General features: G+C 46.0%; 1 pseudogene; it reads right to left on the bottom strand.

The window, feature by feature from the left end:
• Positions 1-5756: 5756 nt before the first annotated feature.
• On the bottom strand, positions 5757-18888 carry LOC123399938 (annotated as a pseudogene).
• Positions 18889-19225: the final 337 nt, after the last annotated feature.

Genomic DNA, 19225 nt, shown 5'->3' with positions numbered 1-19225 from the left:
TAACATACTTCCTATGCATAGGCATTTTATAGGAAAACAAATTGTCAAGACAACCAATAGTTGCCATATGCAAGGAAGAAGAAAGAGACAAGAGTAATCTCAACATGACGAGAGGTGAATTGGTAACATGAAAGTTTCTACCAAAATATTTTCCTCTCTCACAGCAATTACATGTGGGATCATATTCAAATTCAACAATATTGCTATCCCATAGGATATTTTTTTCATGATCCACATGCATGCAAAGTTGACGCTCTTCAAAAATAGTGGGATTATCATCAAATAAAGTCATGACTTCTCCAACCCCACTTTCAGTATTGTTGCAAATATCATATTCATCATGAGGTTTGAACAAATTTTCAAGATCATAAGAAATATCATCACCCCAATCATGATTATTGCAACAAGTAGTGGACAAAGCAAAACTAGCATGCCCAAGCTTAGGGTTTTGCATAATTTTAGCATGATTTTCACTAATAGGAATTATAGTGAAATCATTGCAATCATGCTTTTCATCCAAGGAGCCCTTGTGAATCACTTCATGAATTTATTCCTCACAATTTTTAGATTCACGCATCTTACGCAAAACTCCAAAGGAATAGGCAATTTCCCTCAACTCAATAGCAATTTGTTCCACACGAGTGGGTCTCTTAAAGAGACTAGCAAGTGGATGAGGATCCATATCACTAGATTTTCAGCAAGCGAAGATGCAAGCATATTGAGGGCACATGGCGCACAAGCGAACAGAAAGCAAGCGAGAGAAAAGGGCGAACGAAAAAGGCAAAGGAGAAAATGGTGAAGGGGAAAGGTGAATGAAAACGGCAAATGTGAAGTGGGGGAGAGGAAAACGAGAGGCAACTAGCAAGAAAAGTAAATGCAAGAGAAGAGTTTGTGAGACCTACTAGGATAGATCTTCATTTCTCCTCCCCGGCAACGGCGCGAGAAATAGGCGTGTTGTCGGGAGAATATTCTTCATGATCCTCCTCGGCAAGCGATCCTCTTCCCCGGCAACGGCGCCAGAAATAGGCGTTTTGTCGGGAGAATATTCTTCACGATCCTCCTCGGCAAGCGATCCTCTTCCCCGGCAACGGCGCCAGAAATACTTCTGAAGTTTGTTGTGTACCCCTAGAAATTGTGCCGGAAATACTCCTACTACGGCACGTTGGTATTCCCTCGAAGCGGAAAGGGTGATGTATCACAGCGACGGTAAGTATTTCCCTCGGTTTAAGAACCAAGGTATCAATCCGGCCGAAGAGTATCTCACCAACCTGCACAAACACAAAAGCTTGCACCCAATGCTATGAAGGGGTTGTCAATCCCTTATAGATTGTTTGCCAAGTGAGAACTGAAAGTAACAAAGTAACAAAGCAAAGTAAAAGCGGAGTTGTAAACGATGGATGTGAATAGACCCGGGGGCCGTAGTGTTTACTAGTGGCTTCTCTCATGAAAGCAAGTAGATGGTGGGTGAACAAATTACTGCCGAGCAATTGATAGAACTATGCAGAGTCGTCACGATATCTATGCAATGATTATTTCTATAGGCATCACATCCGAAACAAGTAGACCGATACTTTCTGCATCTACTACTATTACTCCACACATCGACCGCTATCCAGCATGCATCTAGTCTATTAAGTCCATAAGAACAGAGTAATGTCTTAAGCAAGATGACATGATGTAGAGGGATAATCTCAAACCAATGATAAAAACCCCATCTTTTTACCCTTGATGGCAACTGCTTGATGTGTGCCTTGCTGCCCCTATTGTCATTGGGAAAGGTCACCACATGGCAGAACCCAAAACCAAGCACTTCTCCCATTGCAAGAATCATAGATCTAGTTGGCCAAACAAAACCCAAGACTCGGAGAGAGACTTACAAGGATATCAAATCATGCATATAAGAAATCAGCAAAGACTCAAATATATATCATAGATAATCTGATCACAAGTCCACAATTCATCGGATCTCGACAAACACACCGCCAAAGAAGATTACATCGGATAGATCTCCATGAAGATCATGGAGAACTTTGTATTGAAGATCCAAGAGAGAGAATAAGCCATCTAGCTACTAACTACGGACCCGTAGGTCTGAAGTGAACTACTCACGAGTCATTGGAGGGGCGATGATGATGATGAAGAAGCCCTCCACCTCCAAAGTCCCCTCCGGCAGGGCGCCGGGAAGGGTCTCCAAATGAGATCTCGCGGAAACGGAAGCTTGCGACGGCGGAAAAGTATTTTCGAGGCTCCCCGGGTTTTTTGCGGAATATTTGGGAATATATAGATGTAAAACCTAGGTCAGGAAGCGGCTAGGGAAGCCACAAGCTTTCCCACCGCCGCCTCCCCCCTCGTGGCTGAGTGGGCCCTTGTGGGCTCCCTGGGGCCCACCTGGCCTGGCCCAAAGTCTCCCTGGACTTCTTCCATTCGGGCAAAAATCATTTCGGGGTTTTTCTTCCGTTTGGACTCCGTTCCAAAATCAGATCTAAAAAGAGTCAAAAGCACGGAAAAAGAGGAACTGGCACTTGGCACTGAATCAATAAGTTAGTCCCCAAAAAGATATAAAAAGGTACATAAAACATACAAAGAAGACAAGATAACATCGTGAAACCATCAAAAATTATAGATACGTTTGAGACGTATCACTTGTCAAGTAGTCTAACCACCCCACCCCCCTCTAGAGATACTTCCGATCCTACACCTGGGCTCGTGGTTGCCTGAATTTTTGCCGGAGACCGGCGGCGGCGCTACGGCCACACGCGAGCAGGAGAGGCGGCTCAGGCCAAATTGAGGCGAGGGGGAGAGAGCTTTGGACTCCGGGAGGTTGTTGAACTGCTCAAGGGGCTCGGGGTCCCTTTTATAGCTGATCAAGGTGATTCCGCGGCGGCTCCCGGATAAGAACTCCGACGACATCTTCTGTGGCAGCACAGGAGCGGCAGGCGCAGGCTGGTAGGGAGGGCAGTGCACGGACAATGCAGGGGAGGGACAAAGGGGCAACTGGAGCGCTAGGACTGCTTGGGCGGCTCCGGCCACTGCTGGGGCGGGCTGCTACCGAAGCGTTGTGCGGCACATGATTCGGCGTACACTGGTCGGGGCTGTCAGCAAGGAGATGATCCAGGGGGAAGGTCCAAGGGAAGCTGGCGCATGGAGAGGGCTCGAGCGGTGATGGCCCCAGCAGATGCGGCTAAGATCAATGGCAAGCCGCCAAGGCAAGTACTGCGGCTGCTCTGAGCATTGCAGGCCAGAGGCGACCAATGGTCGGGCATGTCAAGGCGATGTGCGGCTCTGGAAGCTAGCCAAGGGGATCAAGCGGGTGGACGCAACAGCTCGAGCGTGTGCGTGCAAAACGTGCTCTCTGGGCATGCTCTTGGCGTGCACGGTGAGTGTTCGACGAAATGCCAGTGCATGCCAAATGCCAGTTCAAAACACCAAGTGGATCAGAATAGAAAAGAAAATGGTAAGCTCAAATTTTCCAAAACACTTGGTTATGTTTTTGCATAAAATTGATCCACGGACATTACGTGTCACCTACAAGTTTTTGTAGAATTTTTAGAGGAAGTTATCAAAAGGTTGCAGTGTAAAAGAGACCCTTAAAAGAATTGAAAAGCCTTTTTCAAATTAATTAAACTTGGCAAAATATTTAGAAAAGGCCTCCACTGAAATTGTCAAAAGGGAAGAATTGTTTGAATGCAAGCACTCAAGTCCCAACATAATTTTCAAAAACTTCTACTTGGAGGAGAACTTTATAAATAGAGAAAAGGAGTTGTTCTGAAATCAAAGGAAAACCATAAATTAGGATTTAAACAAACATGGTCAAATTTAAAAGAATATCCCCATTTAATTTCATAAATAATTAAAATGATCTCAAGCCATGACTCAAACACCAAATGATCTTTAAAATGCCACTTGAAAAGGAAAGTTTTTGGGAAGAGGCTTTGAAAAGAGCCATGAGACAATTTATTTCTCAAAAAAATATATTCTAGGCAATATTTCAATTTATAAAAATATGATTAAATTTTTGGGGTGTGACAAGGGACAACACGCTTGAACACCACGGTGCAATTTGCACGCATTGTGGTGAAAATGGTTGGACCGGAGTACCTCGGAAAACCAACTCTAGAGGACACCGATTTTTTTGGTCAATTGGAGCATTAAGAGGATTCCCAGGTATACTTTGTCGTGTTGATTGCAGGCACTAGGAATGTAAGAATTGTCCCAAGGGTTTGTGTTGGCACTATCAAGGTCACGCCAAAGGTGCCATCATCATACTTGAAGTGGTGGCATCGAAGGATTTGTGGATTTGGCATGTTCTTCGACATTTCTGGTTCTAACAATGACATCAATGTGCTCCAACAATCTCCTTTGTTCAAGAGATGTTCTGATAAGGAGGCTCCAACGTGCAACTACACAGTTAATGACCACAACTACAACATGAGATACTACCTTATCGATGGTATATATCATCAATGCAGAGTGTTTGTTAAGACTATCCCGATCCTCGTGGTAGGAAACAACGTCTCTTTGCACAAGTGTAAGAAGGTGTTAGGAAGAGTGTGGAGAAGGCATTCAAAGTGCTACAAGCTTGTTGGGGTATTATTCATGAAACTGCAATGACATAGGAACCTGAGACACTTTTGCAGGTCATGACATGCTGTGTAATATTACACATCATGATTGTGGAGGATGTGAACAAAGAGGCAGCCTGGACGCATGATTTTGAGAAGTACAGAGTTCAAGTCCGCCTTCTGGAACAAGAGGGGAAGAATGTTGCCAACTTTCATGAGATGCATCGACAACTTTGAGCTCAACAGGTGCACATGAAACTTCTCGGTGATCTTGTGAAACATACGTGCATCCGTGCTGAAAATCATTTTAGTTATGTGCATTATTCATTGTTTTGATATTTATATGGATGATCGATGTGTATTTGTATGCATGGAGGGTCTTCCGCTTGCTTACGAATAAGGATATTTATGGGCGAGCGTTGTCCGAGGACAATCGTCTCCATGGACATACAAGGAACTGGATTTTCCCAGTCCAATTATAAATGCCTTACATCACGATCCTGTAGTTTAGCTGCCTAATCCGAAAGTAACTTTCTACACCTCAGCTCAAATGCTCATGATGTAAACAGTACAATAAAAATTGAAAAAGATAATACAATTTTGTGGCATATTTTATGAAATATTATTTGTGCATGCAAAATTTCATAAAGAAATCATATTCGTGGAAGTTGTGGCAAAAACAAAACAAAATTAGAGCTCCAAAATGCGTTTGAAAGTAACCTTTTTAAAACATCAATTTTGCTTTTTTTACCACGTCTACCAGTAATATGATTTCGTGATAAAATTTTGCATGCACAACAAAAAAATTCTAAAAGGATGGCACATAAAGGATCAGAATTTTTTTGAATGCTACTTTTTTTTTATTTTACTGTTCACATGAGGAGCATTTGTGTGCAGATGTAGAAACTCCACGTCCTACATAATCAGCTTCGCTAGAGGCTTTCTCTTAACATCCTATATTATTTTGTTGTCTGATGTTGCGAGAAATTTGATTTTAACACACAGTTTACTTTTCATATTGATCATTTGCCCCTCCACCCCAGATTAACGGGTGAGGCCAGGTCCACTGGCCATTGACATAATCCGAGTCAAATCATCAAACTTTTGATAAAATGTGGTAAATCATCTAATCGCAATCGAACTGAATCGAGGCGCGATGAGGTGCTCTTTTTTTTGAGCTTGAAATATGGGGATTTATTCAGCAGAAGCCCCGGCAAAATCTTCCTGCAAGCAAGTTACAAGGAAGCTAGGTTGCACATGCATCCAACACTCCGTCACCTCTCGAGTGCTAGCATGTTTTGCACACAAGTGGGCAGGCGTGTTAGCTGCACGATTACAATGCTGAATACAAAAAGAAGAAAAGAAAGCTACGTTCTCCCCTATTTCATCCATGATAGACGCCACAACTGAACGAGAATTGTCGCGCAAATGCCATAGCTGGACCAGTTCCAAGCTATCTGTCTCCAAAACCACTTTTGAAAAACCACGCAGGCGAGCAAAACGGACACCTTCCCGCAATGCCAAGGCTTCAACTACCAGCAGATCTGTTATTCCTCCAAAAGGTTTGCACCAGGCGGAGATAAAGGCCTGTTCCGAGCGAGCAACCCCTCCACCTCCACCTCTGCTATGCTGAGATGCCACACTGCCATCAGTATTAATCTTGATAGTACCTTGATCTGGTGGCCTCCACCCATGCCCAGGTAAGGTGAGCGCCTGGTTGCGAGGGATGTCCAGCATCGCTAGGGCATCTCTAGTCAAGATCATCGACTGGCTCGGGCTAACAGGACCCCTGTCGTGCGTAATATTGTTGTGCGAAGTCCGAATAGACCACATGATCGACACCAGTTTGGCCCTCTCCGACTCCGAATACCGCTGGTCACATAGAATATCAATCTTCCATGTCTGGGGGTTCACATCAGGTCGAGATACTTCCAACCAATCTGGAGCTATGTCCCAGAATTTCCTTGCATGGGAGCAATCCAGTAAAGCATGTCTGAGAGTCTCGTCTGGATTAAGGCAAAGCTTACATGCACTATCATTAGCTATATGCCGGTACTTGAGGACGGATTCAACAGGAAGAATTCCTCGCAAAACCCGCCACCAAAACACTCTCACCTTTGGAAGCACCTTGAGCTTCCATAATCTTGCCCACATCTGCTGTTCTGACAATGGAGTATCTGTTACCGTCCCCTCTTCTCGAGCTCGAAGCTCAACTTGGGTCATCAGAGATCGGTAAGCTGTTTTAACAGAGTATGGACCAGATTTTTCAGGAGCCTAGGCCAACACATCCTCCCCTCCCTCCGATCGGAGGGGAATATTCAGAATTGCATCCGCTTCGACAGTAGGAAACACCTGCCGAACAAGATCAATATTCCATGTGCCTGTGTACTGATCGATCAACTCAGAAACCTGTCGTAACTGATGATTGTCCAAGCAAACAGGTCTCATTGCTGGCAGGGAAGGGATCGAACAATCATCCCAAATAGAAATTGTAGACCCCGCCCCAACTCTCTTAATCAGTCCTAGTTGCAGCACTTTTCTCCCTTCGATAATAGCACGCCAAGTCGCTGAAGAACTCTTTGGCACCGTGGCCTGCATGAAATCACCCCTCGGGAAGTATCTACCCTTTAGAACACGAGCACACAGCGAGGTAGGGTTTGTCATAAGTCTCCAACCATGCTTCCCCGACAGCGCCAAGTTAAAGCTCTCCAGGTCGCGAAAGCCCATGCCCCCTCTTCGCTTAGGTTCAGACAGTGCATCCCATGACAGCCAGTGCAGAGACCGCCGATCAACGGATGAACTCCACCAGTACTACGCCATAAGCGAAACAAGACCTTTGCAAACCTTCTTGGTCAACTTAAAGCAAGACATACTTTACGTCGGGATCGCTTGGGCAACTATTTTTAGTCTCACCTCCCGGCCTGCACAAGAAAGCATCCGTTCAACACCACCTTGCAACTACGTTCGAATTCTCTCTCGGATATGATCGAAGGTGTTGGGGAACGTCGCATGGGAAAAAAATTCCTACGCGCACGAAGACCTATCATGGTGATGTCCATCTACGAGAGGGGATGAGTGATCTACGTACCCTTGTAGACCGTACAGCAGAAGCGTTAGTGAACGCGGTTGATGTAGTGGAACGTCCTCACGTCCCTCGATCCGCCCCGCGAACAATCCCGCGATCAGTCCCACGATCTAGTACCGAACGGACGGCACCTCCGCGTTCAGCACACGTACAGCTCGACGATGATCTCGGCCTTCTTGATCCAGCAAGAGAGACGGAGAGGTAGAAGAGTTCTCCGGCAGCGTGACGGCGCTCCGGAGGTTGGTGATGACCTTGTCTCAGCAGGGCTCCGCCCGAGCTCCGCAGAAACGCGATCTAGAGGAAAAACCGTGGAGGTATGTGGTCGGGCTGCCGTGGAAAAGTCGTCTCAAATCAGCCCTAAAACCTCCGTATATATAGGTGGGAGAGGGGGAACCTTGCCTTGGGGCTCAAGGAGCCCCAAGGGGGTCGGACGAGCCAAGGGGGGAAGGTCTCCCCCCCCCAAACCGAGTTGGACTTGGTTTGGTGGGTGGGAGTCCTTCCTTCCCTTCCCACCTCCTCCTTTTTTTTCTTTCTCTTTGATTTTTCTTCCAATGCGCATAGGGCCCTTTTGGGCTGTCCCACTAGCACACTAAGGGCTGGTGCGCCACCCTCAACGCCTATGGGCTTCCCCGGGGTGGGTTGCCCCCCCCCCCCCCCCCGGTGAACTCCCGGAACCCATTCGTCATTCCCGGTACATTCCCGGTAACTCCGAAAACCTTCCGGTAATCAAATGAGGTCATCCTATATATCAATCTTCGTTTCCGGACCATTCCGGAAACCCTCGTGACGTCCGTGATCTCATCCGGGACTCCGAACAACATTCGGTAACCAACCATATAACTCAAATACGCATAAAACAACGTCGAACCTTAAGTGTGCAGACCCTGTGGGTTCGAGAACTATGTAGACATGACCCAAGAGACTCCTCGGTCAATATCCAATAGCGGGACCTGGATGCCCATATTGGATCCTACATATTCTACGAAGATCTTATCGTTTGAACCTCAGTGCCAAGGATTCATATAATCCCGTATGTCATTCCCTTTGTCCTTCGGTATGTTACTTGCCCGAGATTCGATCGTCAGTATCTGCATACCTATTTCAATCTCGTTTACCGGCAAGTCTCTTTACTCGTTCTGTAATACAAGATCCCGCAACTTACGATAAGTCACATTGCTTGCAAGGCTTGTGTGCGATGTTGTATTACCGAGTGGGCCCCGAGATACCTCTCCGTCACACGGAGTGACAAATCCCAGTCTTGATCCATACTAACTCAACGAACACCTTCGGAGATACCTGTAGAGCATCTTTATAGTCACCCAGTTATGTTGCGACGTTTGATACACACAAAGTATTCCTCCGGTGTTAGTAAGTTATATGATCTCATGGTCATAGGAACAAATACTTGACACGCAGAAAACAGTAGCAACAAAATGACACGATCAACATGCTACGTCTATTAGTTTGGGTCTAGTCCATCACGTGATTCTCCTAATGACGTGATCCAGTTATCAAGCAACAACACCTTGTTCATAATCAGAAGACACTGACTATCTTTGATCAACTGGCTAGCCAACTAGAGGCTTGCTAGGGATAGTGTTTTGTCTATGTATCCACACATGTAAATGAGTCTTCATTCAATACAATTATAGCATGGATAATAAACGATTATCTTGATACAGGAATTATACTAATAACTATATTTATTATTGCCTCTAGGGCATAATTCCAACAGTCTCCCACTTGCACTAGAGTCAATAATCTAGTCCTCACATCATCATGCGAATTACATTGTAATAAATCTAACACCCATACAGTTCTGGTGTTGATCATGCTTTGCCCGTGGAAGAGGTTCAGTCAGCGGGTCTGCTACATTCAGATCCATGTGCACTTTGCATATATTTACGTCCTCCCCTTCGACGTAGTCGCAGATGAGGTTGAAGCGTCGTTTGATGTGTCTGGACTTCTTGTGAAACCGTGGTTCCTTTGCTAAGGCAATGGCACCCGTGTTGTCATAGAACAAGGTTATTGGATTCAGTGCGCTTGGCACCACTCCAAGATCCGTCATGAATTGCTTCATCCAGACACCCTCCTTAGCCGCCTCCGAGGCAGCCATGTACTCCGCTTCACATGTAGAATCTGCTACGACGCTTTGCTTGGAACTGCACCAGCTTACCGCACCCCATTAAGAATAAATGTGTATCCGGTTTGCGACTTAGAGTCGTCCGAATCTGTGTCAAAGCTTGCATCGACGTAACCTTTTACGGCGAGCTCTTCGTCACCTCCATATACGAGAAACATCTCCTTAGTCCTTTTCAGGTACTTCAGGATATTCTTGACCGCCGTCCAGTGATCCACTCCTGGATTACTCTGGAACCTACCTGTCATACTTATGGCCAGGCTAACATCCGGTCTAGTGCACATCATTGCATACATGATAGAACCTATGGCTGAAGCATAGGGCACGAAGCGCATATGCTCTCTATCTTCATCAGTTGCTGGGCACTGAGTCTTACTCAATCTCGTACCTTGTAAAACTGGCAAGAACCCTTTCTTGGATTGTTCCATTTTGAACCTCTTCAAAACTTTATCAAGGTATGTGCTTTGTGAAAGTCCTATCAGGCGTTTTGATCTATCCCTATAGATCTTAATGCCTAGAATGTAAGCAGCTTCTCCTAGGTCCTTCATAGAGAAACTTTTATTCAAGTAATCCTTTATGCTCTCCAAAAACTCCACGTTGTTTCCAATCAACAATATGTCATCCACATATAATATTAGAAACGCCATAGAGCTCCCACTCACTCTCTTGTAAATACAAGATTCTCCAACCACTTGTATAAACCCAAATGCTTTGATCACCTCATCAAAGCGTTTGTTCCAACTCCGAGATGCTTGCACCAGTCCGTAAATGGATCGCTGGAGCTTGCACACCTTGTTAGCATTCTTAGGATCGACAAAACCTTCGGGTTGCATCATATACAATTCTTCCTTAAGGTAACCGTTAAGGAACGCCATTTTGACATCCATCTGCCAGATTTTATAATCGAAAAATGCAGCTATTGCTAACATGATTCTGACGGACTTAAGCATCGCTACGGGTGAGAATGTCTCATCGTAGTCAACTCCCTGAACTTGTGAAAAACCCTTTGCCACAAGTCGAGCTTTATAAACGGTCACATTGCCGTCAGCGTCCGTCTTCCTCTTAAAGATCCATTTGTTCTGAATAGCCTTGCGGCCCTCAGGCAGTACCTCCAAAGTCCACACTTTGTTCTCATACATGGATCCTATCTCGGACTTCATGGCTTCTAGCCATTTGTTGGAATCTGGGCCCACCATTGCTTCTTCATAATTTGCAGGTTCATTGTTGTCCAACAACATGATTGATAAGACGGGATTACCGTACCACTCTGGAGCAGCACATGGTCTCGTCGACCTGCGTGGTTCGACAGAAACTTGAAGCGGAGTTTCATGATCGTCATCATTAACTTCCTCCTCAACCGGCGTCGCAACGACAGAGGTTTCCCCTTGCCCTGCGCCACCATCCAGAGGGATGAGAGGTTCGACAACCTCGTCAAGTTCTATCTTCCTCCCACTCAATTCTCTCGAGAGAAACTCCTTCTCGAGAAAAGCTCCGTTTTTAGCAAAAAACACTTTGCCCTCGGATTTGAGATAGAAGGTGTACCCAATTGTCTCTTTTGGGTAACCTATGAAGACGCACTTTTCCGCTTTGGGTTCCAGCTTTTCAGGCTGAAGCCTTTTGACATAAGCATCACATCCCCAAACTTTAAGAAACGACAACTTTGGCCTTTTGCCATACCACAGTTCATATGGTGTCGTCTCAACGGATTTTGATGGTGCCCTATTTAAAGTGAATGCAGTTGTTTCTAATGCATAACCCCAAAACGATAACGGCAAATCAGTAAGAGACATCATAGATCGCACCATCTCTAATAAAGTACGATTACGACGTTCGGACACACCATTACGCTGTGGTGTTCCAGGCGGTGTCAACTGTGAAACAATTCCACATTGTCTTAAGTGAGCACCAAACTCGAAACTCAGATATTCACCCCCACGATCAGACCGTAGGAACTTGATCTTCTTGTTACGATGATTTTCAACTTCACTCTGAAATTGCTTGAACTTTCCAAATGTTTCAGACTTGTGCTTCATTAAGTAGACATAACCATATCTACTCAAATCGTCAGTGAAGGTGAGAAAATAACGATATCCGCCGCGTGCCTCTACGCTCATCGGACCACACACATCGGTATGTATGATTTCCAATAAGTCACTTGCACGCTCCATTGCTCCGGAGAACGGAGTTTTAGTCATCTTGCCCATGAGGCATGGTTCGCACGTGTCAAGTGAATCAAAGTCAAGTGACTCCAAAAGTCCATCGGCATGGAGTTTCTTCATGCGCTTTACACCAATATGACCTAAGCGGCAGTGCCACAAAAATATGGCGCTATCATTGTTAACTCTAACTCTTTTGGTCTTAATGTTATGTATGTGTGTATCACTATCAAGATTCAATATGAACAATCCTCTCACATTGGGTGCATGACCATAAAAGGTGTTACTCATAGAAATAGAACAACCATTATTCTCTGACTTAAAAGAGTAACCGTCTCGCAATAAACAAGATCCAGATATAATGTTCATGCTCAACGCAGGCACTAAATAACAATGATTTAAGTTCATAACTAATCCTGATGGTAACTGAAGTGAAACTCTGCCGACGGCGATTGCATCAACCTTTGAACCATTTCCTACGCGCATCGTCACTTCATCTTTCGCCAGCCTTCGTCTATTCCGCAGTTCCTGTTTCGAGTTGCAAATATGAGCAACAGAACCGGTATCGAATACCCAGGCACTACTACGAGAGCCGGTTAAGTACACATCAATAACTTGTATATCAAATATACCTGATTTTTCTTTGGCCGCCTTCTTATCTGCCAGATACTTGGGGCAATTGCGCTTCCAGTGACCCATACCCTTGCAATAGTAACACTCTGTTCCAGGCTTAGGTCCAGCTTTGGGTTTCTTCGTCGGATTGGCAACAGGCTTGCCGCTCTTCTTTGAATTACCCTTCTTGCCTTTGCCGTTTCTCTTGAAACTAGTGGTCTTATTCACCATCAACACTTGATGCTCTTTACGGAGTTCAGACTCTCCGACTTTCAGCATCGCAAACAACTCGCCGGGAGACTTGTTCATCCCTTGCATGTTGTAGTTCAACACAAAGCTTTTATAGCTTGGCGGCAGTGATTGAAGGATTCTGTCAGTGATAGCCTCTTGCGGGAGTTCAATCCCCAGCTCAGCTAGACGGTTTGAGTACCCAGACATTTTGAGCACATGTTCACTGACAGACGAGTTTTCCTCCATCTTGCAAGCATAGAATTTATCGGAGGTCTCATACCTCTCGATCCGGGCGTTCTTCTGAAAGATAAACTTCAACTCCTGGAACATCTCAAATGCTCCATGACGCTCAAAGCGACGTTGAAGTCCCGGTTCTAAGCCATACAAGACTGCACATTGAACTACTGAGTAGTCCTCCTTACGTGCTAACCAAGCGTTCTTAACATCCTGATCAGCCATAGCGGGTGGTTCATCTCCTAGGGCAGCATTAAGGACATAATCCTTCTTCCCAGCTTGTAAGATTAGCTTAAGATTACGAGCCCAGTCTACAAAGTTGCTTCCATCATCTTTCAACTTAGCTTTCTCTAGGAACGTATTAAAATTCAGGGTGACTGTCGCGTGAGCCATGATCTACAACACAAATATATTCAAAGTGGACTTAGACTATGTTCAAGATAATTAGAGTTTAACTTAATCAAATTATTCGCTAAACTTCCACTCAAAAAGTACATCTCTCTAGTCATTTGAGTGGTTCATGATCCACTTACACTAGCTCAAGTCCGATCATCACGTGAGTTGAGCATAGTTTCAGTGGTAGGCATCCCTATGCTAATCATATCATCTATATGATTCATGATCGACCTTTCGGTCTCATGTGTTCCGAGGCCATGTCTGCACATGCTAGGCTCGTCAAGCTTAACCCGAGTGTTTCGCGTGCGCAACTGTTTTGCACCCGTTGTATGTGAACGTTGAGTCTATCACACCCGATCATCACGTGGTGTCTCGAAACGACGAACTGTAGCAACGGTGCACAGTCGGGGAGAACACAATTTCGTCTTGAAATTTTAGTGAGAGATCACCTCATAATGCTACCGTCGTTCTAAGCAAAATAAGGTGCATAAAAGGATTAACATCACATGCAATTCATAAGTGACATGATATGGCCATCATCACGTGCTCCTTGATCTCCATCACCAAAGCACCGGCACGATCTTCTTGTCACCGGCGCCGCACCATGATCTCCATCAACGTGTCGCCATCGGGGTTGTCGTGCTACTCATGCTATTACTACTAAAGCTACATCCTAGCAAAATAGTAAACGCATCTGCAAGCACAAACGTTAGTATAAAGACAACCCTATGGCTCCTGCCGGTTGCCGTACCATCAACTTGCAAGTCGATATTATCTATTACAACATGATCATCTCATACATCCAATATATCACATCACATCGTTGGCCATATCACATCACAAGCATACCCTGCAAAAACAAGTTAGACGTCCTCTAATTTTGTTGTTGCATATTTTACATGGTGACCACAGGTATCTAGTAGGATCGCATCTTACTTACGCAAACACCACAACGGAGATATATGAGTTGTTATTTAACCTCATCCAAGGACCTCCTCGGTCAAGTCCGATTCAACTAAAGTTGGAGAAACCGACACTTGCCAGTCATCTTTGAGCAACGGGGTTACTCGTAGCGATGAAACCAGTCTCTCGTAAGCGTACGAGTAATGTCGGTCCAAGCCGCTTCAATCCAACAATACCGCGGAATCAAGAAAAGACTAAGGAGGGCAGCAAAACGCACATCACCGCCCACAAAAACTTTTGTGTTCTACTCGAGAAGACATCTACGCATGAACCTAGCTCATGATGCCACTGTTGGGGAACGTCGCATGGGAAACAAAAAATTTCCTACGCGCACGAAGACCTATCATGGTGATGTCCATCTACGAGAGGGGATGAGTGATCTACGTACCCTTGTAGACCGTACAGCAGAAGCGTTAGTGAACGCGGTTGATGTAGTGTAACGTCCTCACGTCCCTCGATCCGCCCCGCGAACAATCCCGCGATCAGTCCCAGATCTAGTCCCGAACGGACGGCACCTCCGCGTTCAGCACACGTACAGCTCGACAATGATCTCGGCCTTCTTGATCCAGCAAGAGAGACGGAGAGGTAGAAGAGTTCTCCGGCAGCGTGACGGCGCTCCGGAGGTTGGTGATGACCTTGTCTCAGCAAGGCTCCGCCCGAGCTCCGCAGAAACGCGATCTAGAGGAAAAACCGTGGAGGTATGTGGTCGGGCTGCCGTGGAAAAGTCGTCTGAAATCAGCCCTAAAACCTCTGTATATATAGGTGGGAGACAGGGAACCTTGCCTTGGGGCTCAAGGATCCCCAAGGGGGTCGGCCGAGCCAAGGGGGGAAGGTCTCCCCCCCCCCCAAACCGAGTTGGACTTGGTTTGGTGGGTGGGAGTCCTTCCTTCCCTTCCCACCTCCTCCTTTTTTTTCTCTTTGATTTTTCTTCCAATGCGCATAAGGCCCTTTTGGGCTGTCCCACCAGCCCACTAAGGGCTGGTGCGCCACCCTCAAGGCCTATGGGCTTCCCCGGGGTGGGTTGCCCCCCCCCCCCCGGTGAACTCCCGGAACCCATTCGTCATTCCCGGTACATTCCCGGTAACTCCGAAAACCTTCCGGTAATAAAATGAGGTCATCCTATATATCAATCTTCGTTTCCGGACCATTCCGGAAACCCTCATGACGTCCGTGATCTCACCCGGGACTCCAAACAACATTCGGTAACCAACCATATAACTCAAATACGCATAAAACAACGTCGAACCTTAAGTGTGGAGACCCTGTGGGTTCGAGAACTATGTAGACATGACCCGAGAGACTCCTCGGTCAATATCCAATAGCGGGACCTGGATGCCCATATTGGATCCAACATATTCTATGAAGATCTTATCGTTTGAACCTCAGTGCCAAGGATTCATATAATCCCGTATGTCATTCCCTTTGTCCTTCGGTATGTTACTTGCCCGAGATTCGATCGTCAGTATCCGCATACCTATTTCAATCTCGTTTACCGGAAAGTCTCTTTACTCGTTCCGTAATACAAGATCCCGCAACTTACACTAAGTCACATTGCTTGCAAGGCTTGTGTGCGATGTTGTATTACCGAGTGGGCCCCGAGATACCTCTCCGTCACACGGAGTGACAAATCCCAGTCTTGATCCATACTAACTCAACGAACACCTTCGGAGATACCTGTAGAGCATCTTTATAGTCACCCAGTTACGTTGCGACGTTTGATACACACAAAGTATTCCTCCGGTGTTAGTGAGTTATATGATCTCATGGTCATAGGAACAAATACTTGACACGCAGAAAACAGTAGCAACAAAATGACACGATCAACATGCTATGTCTATTAGTTTGGGTCTAGTCCATCACGTGATTCTCCTAATGACGTGATCCAGTTATCAAGCAACAACACCTTGTTCATAATCAGAAGACACTGACTATCTTTGATCAACTGGCTAGCCAACTAGAGGCTTGCTAGGGACAGTGTTTTGTTTATGTATCCACACATGTAAATGAGTCTTCATTCAATACAATTATAGCATGGATAATAAACGATTATCTTGATACAGGAATTATAATAATAACTATATTTATTATTGCCTCTAGGGCATAATTCCAACAGAAGGTTCCGCTAGTGATTCGACCAACCGCCGTTGGAAGGCCAAGATACCTTTCGCTAAAGGCTTCCACCCCAATATTGAGACAGAGTTTAACTTGTTGGCGAGTCGTATCAAGAGTATTAGGGCTGAAATAAATAGAACTCTTATCCTTGTTCACGGTCTGCCCAGAACACTTTTCATAGATCCCCAAAATCTCATTCAACCTGCATCCACTGGGTACCGAGGCCTGCATAAAAATGAGACTATCATCCGCAAACAAAAGATGATTAATCCAGGGAGACTGATAGCTAACCCTGATTCCCCGATCCACTTGTGCCCCTCCATAAAAGTTCAGTAGAGAGGTGAGGCCTTCTGCACAAAGTAGAAAGAGATATGGCGACACGGGGTCGCCCTGTCGTAGCCCACATGTGGGAGTGAAAAAAGGGAGAAGATCCCCATTGACTCGTACTGAGAAGCGCAACGAGGAGACACACTTCATGATCAGCTCGACGAACTCCACATTAAACCCTAGCCGTAGCATAATCGCCTCCAGATAGTGCCACTCCACGCGATCGTATGCCTTCATCATGTCCAACTTGACAGCACACACCGCATTTTTCCCTTTCTTCCGTCGCCTCATCGCATGCACACTCTCATATGCAATCAGCACATTATCTGTAATAAGCCGGCCAGGGACAAAAGCACTTTGCTCCTCCCCTATAACTTCATCCAAGCACACCCGCAACCGGTTAGCAATAGCCTTTGCCCCAATTTTATACAAAACTGGGCAAAGTGAGATAGGACGAAACTGAGTAATCCGCTGGGGAAATTGTACTTTTGGGATCAGCGTGATCGAAGTGTTATTATTACCTTCAGGGAGGTCTCCCCCATTCAGAAATTCCAATAGAGCTGGCACAATATCAATCTTTAAGAGTTGCCAATGCCTTTGGAAGAACCCCGCCATGAAACCATCAACCCGAGGTGCTTTGGAAGGCGCCATTTGGAAAAGAGCAAACAAAATTTCCTCTTCTGTGTAGGGCTTTGTCAGCGCCTCATTCATGTCCCCTGTGACTTTGACAGGAACCGAATCCAGCAACTCATCCATCGGGTAGTGTCCGCGTGATGTATATAGTTGCCGATAAAACGAGTAGATCTCTTCCTGAATCTCATCAGGTTGTGAGCATCTCGATCCATCCGCTCTCAACAAGCTTTATGTTCTGTTAATTCTACGTCTCTGGGATGCTTGGGCTTGAAAGTAACCCGTATTCCGATCACCATCGCGCAACCACAACACCCGTGACCTTTGATGCATCCAAATTTCCTCCCGCTTCAGCGCCGTTTTGAGCTGGGCTGAGAGATCCTTCTCCTCCGCTGACGGGCCCCTCCCCATGGAACATAAACGGAGACGGTCCAACCGATCCCGTAGTTTCCTTATCTTTCTAGAGAGACAACCAAACTCCTTGGCTCCCCATGACGAAAGAACCTTTTGGAGCACTTACAAGGCGTCAGTAACGTTTTGCAACCTTTGCCCTTCCTGTCCGCATCTCCATTTTGCTAGAACTAGCTGATCATAGTCCATATGAGTCTGCCAAACATCCTCGTAATGAAAAGATCGAGCTCTCCCCGCTCCCTGATCAGCATTCTCTCTCATCTTAATCATCACAAAACAATGATCTGATTCCACGGCCCCCACATGTTTGACCGAGATAGACGTAAAAAGGTTTAACAAAGCTAGATTGCCAACACCACGACTTTCCTTGACATTTGCTATACCTGCTTGAGCATTATCCCATGTGTATGCCATCCCGGACCACCCCAAATCTTGAAGTCCACAGTCATCCAAAACCTCACGAAAAGCCCGCATCTGTCGCTCAGAGCGCTGCGATCGCGAAAAATGCTCTAAAGCATACATTGTTTCATTAAAATCGCCAATGCACAACCAGCTCTCATGCTGAACTGCATGCAATGTTCTCAACAAATTCCACGTGATATGCCGATCCTCCACACGGGGAGCACCATAAATCCCAGTGAGACACCAGCTTCTGCTAGCATCACTCTTTCGCCGCACCTTCACATCAATGTGGCCGGCACTAAAAGTCATCAGATCAACCTCGAATTCTGCCTTCCAGAACAGACCAATCCCTCCACTAAGACCCAAATTGCTAACGGCAAAACAACCTGCAAAACCCAGCTGGTTCTCCAATCGCTCCACTCTTGACGCCGCGATTTTCGTCTCCATAACGAACAGGAGACCGGGGACTTCCTGCTTAACAACATTGCGAAGCTCACGAACTGCCTGAGGGTTCCCAAGCCCTCGGCAGTTCCAACTTAAGCAACTCATTGGGCCGGGCAGGGCTGACCAGCAGCCGCTACCGAAGATTCCGAAGTTACTCTTGGTGTCTCTTTCCAAGTTCTCCATAGCCCCCCCCCCTACTTCCTCCACATCAGCAGGTTGCTCTTGGGGTAGCTCATCTGTCTCACAAACCATAGCATCACCATGCTCAGTAAGAGCAAGCAAGGGTTTAACAACCGGTTTATAGATGTGTGTAGCTTGGGGAACTCCCTTGCGCTTCTGTTGAGCTGGTGCTTTCATACTTATCCGTACTTTTCCTCTTGGCTCATTCGATCAAAATCCATCTTCGTAGCGGTTTCCTTACATCAATTGACACTCCAGCAAGTAGGAAGCCCCCTACTGGATCGATCTGCACCACCGTAGCCGTTTTATCGATTTGTCGCGCGATCGCCAACCCCCACTT

The sequence above is a fragment of the Hordeum vulgare genome, chromosome 1H (assembly GCF_904849725.1).
Source record: "Hordeum vulgare subsp. vulgare chromosome 1H, MorexV3_pseudomolecules_assembly, whole genome shotgun sequence".
NCBI lineage: Eukaryota > Viridiplantae > Streptophyta > Magnoliopsida > Poales > Poaceae > Hordeum > Hordeum vulgare.
The sequence above is the reverse complement of the archived record's forward strand: the minus strand, read 5'-3'. Positions and strand labels throughout refer to the sequence as shown.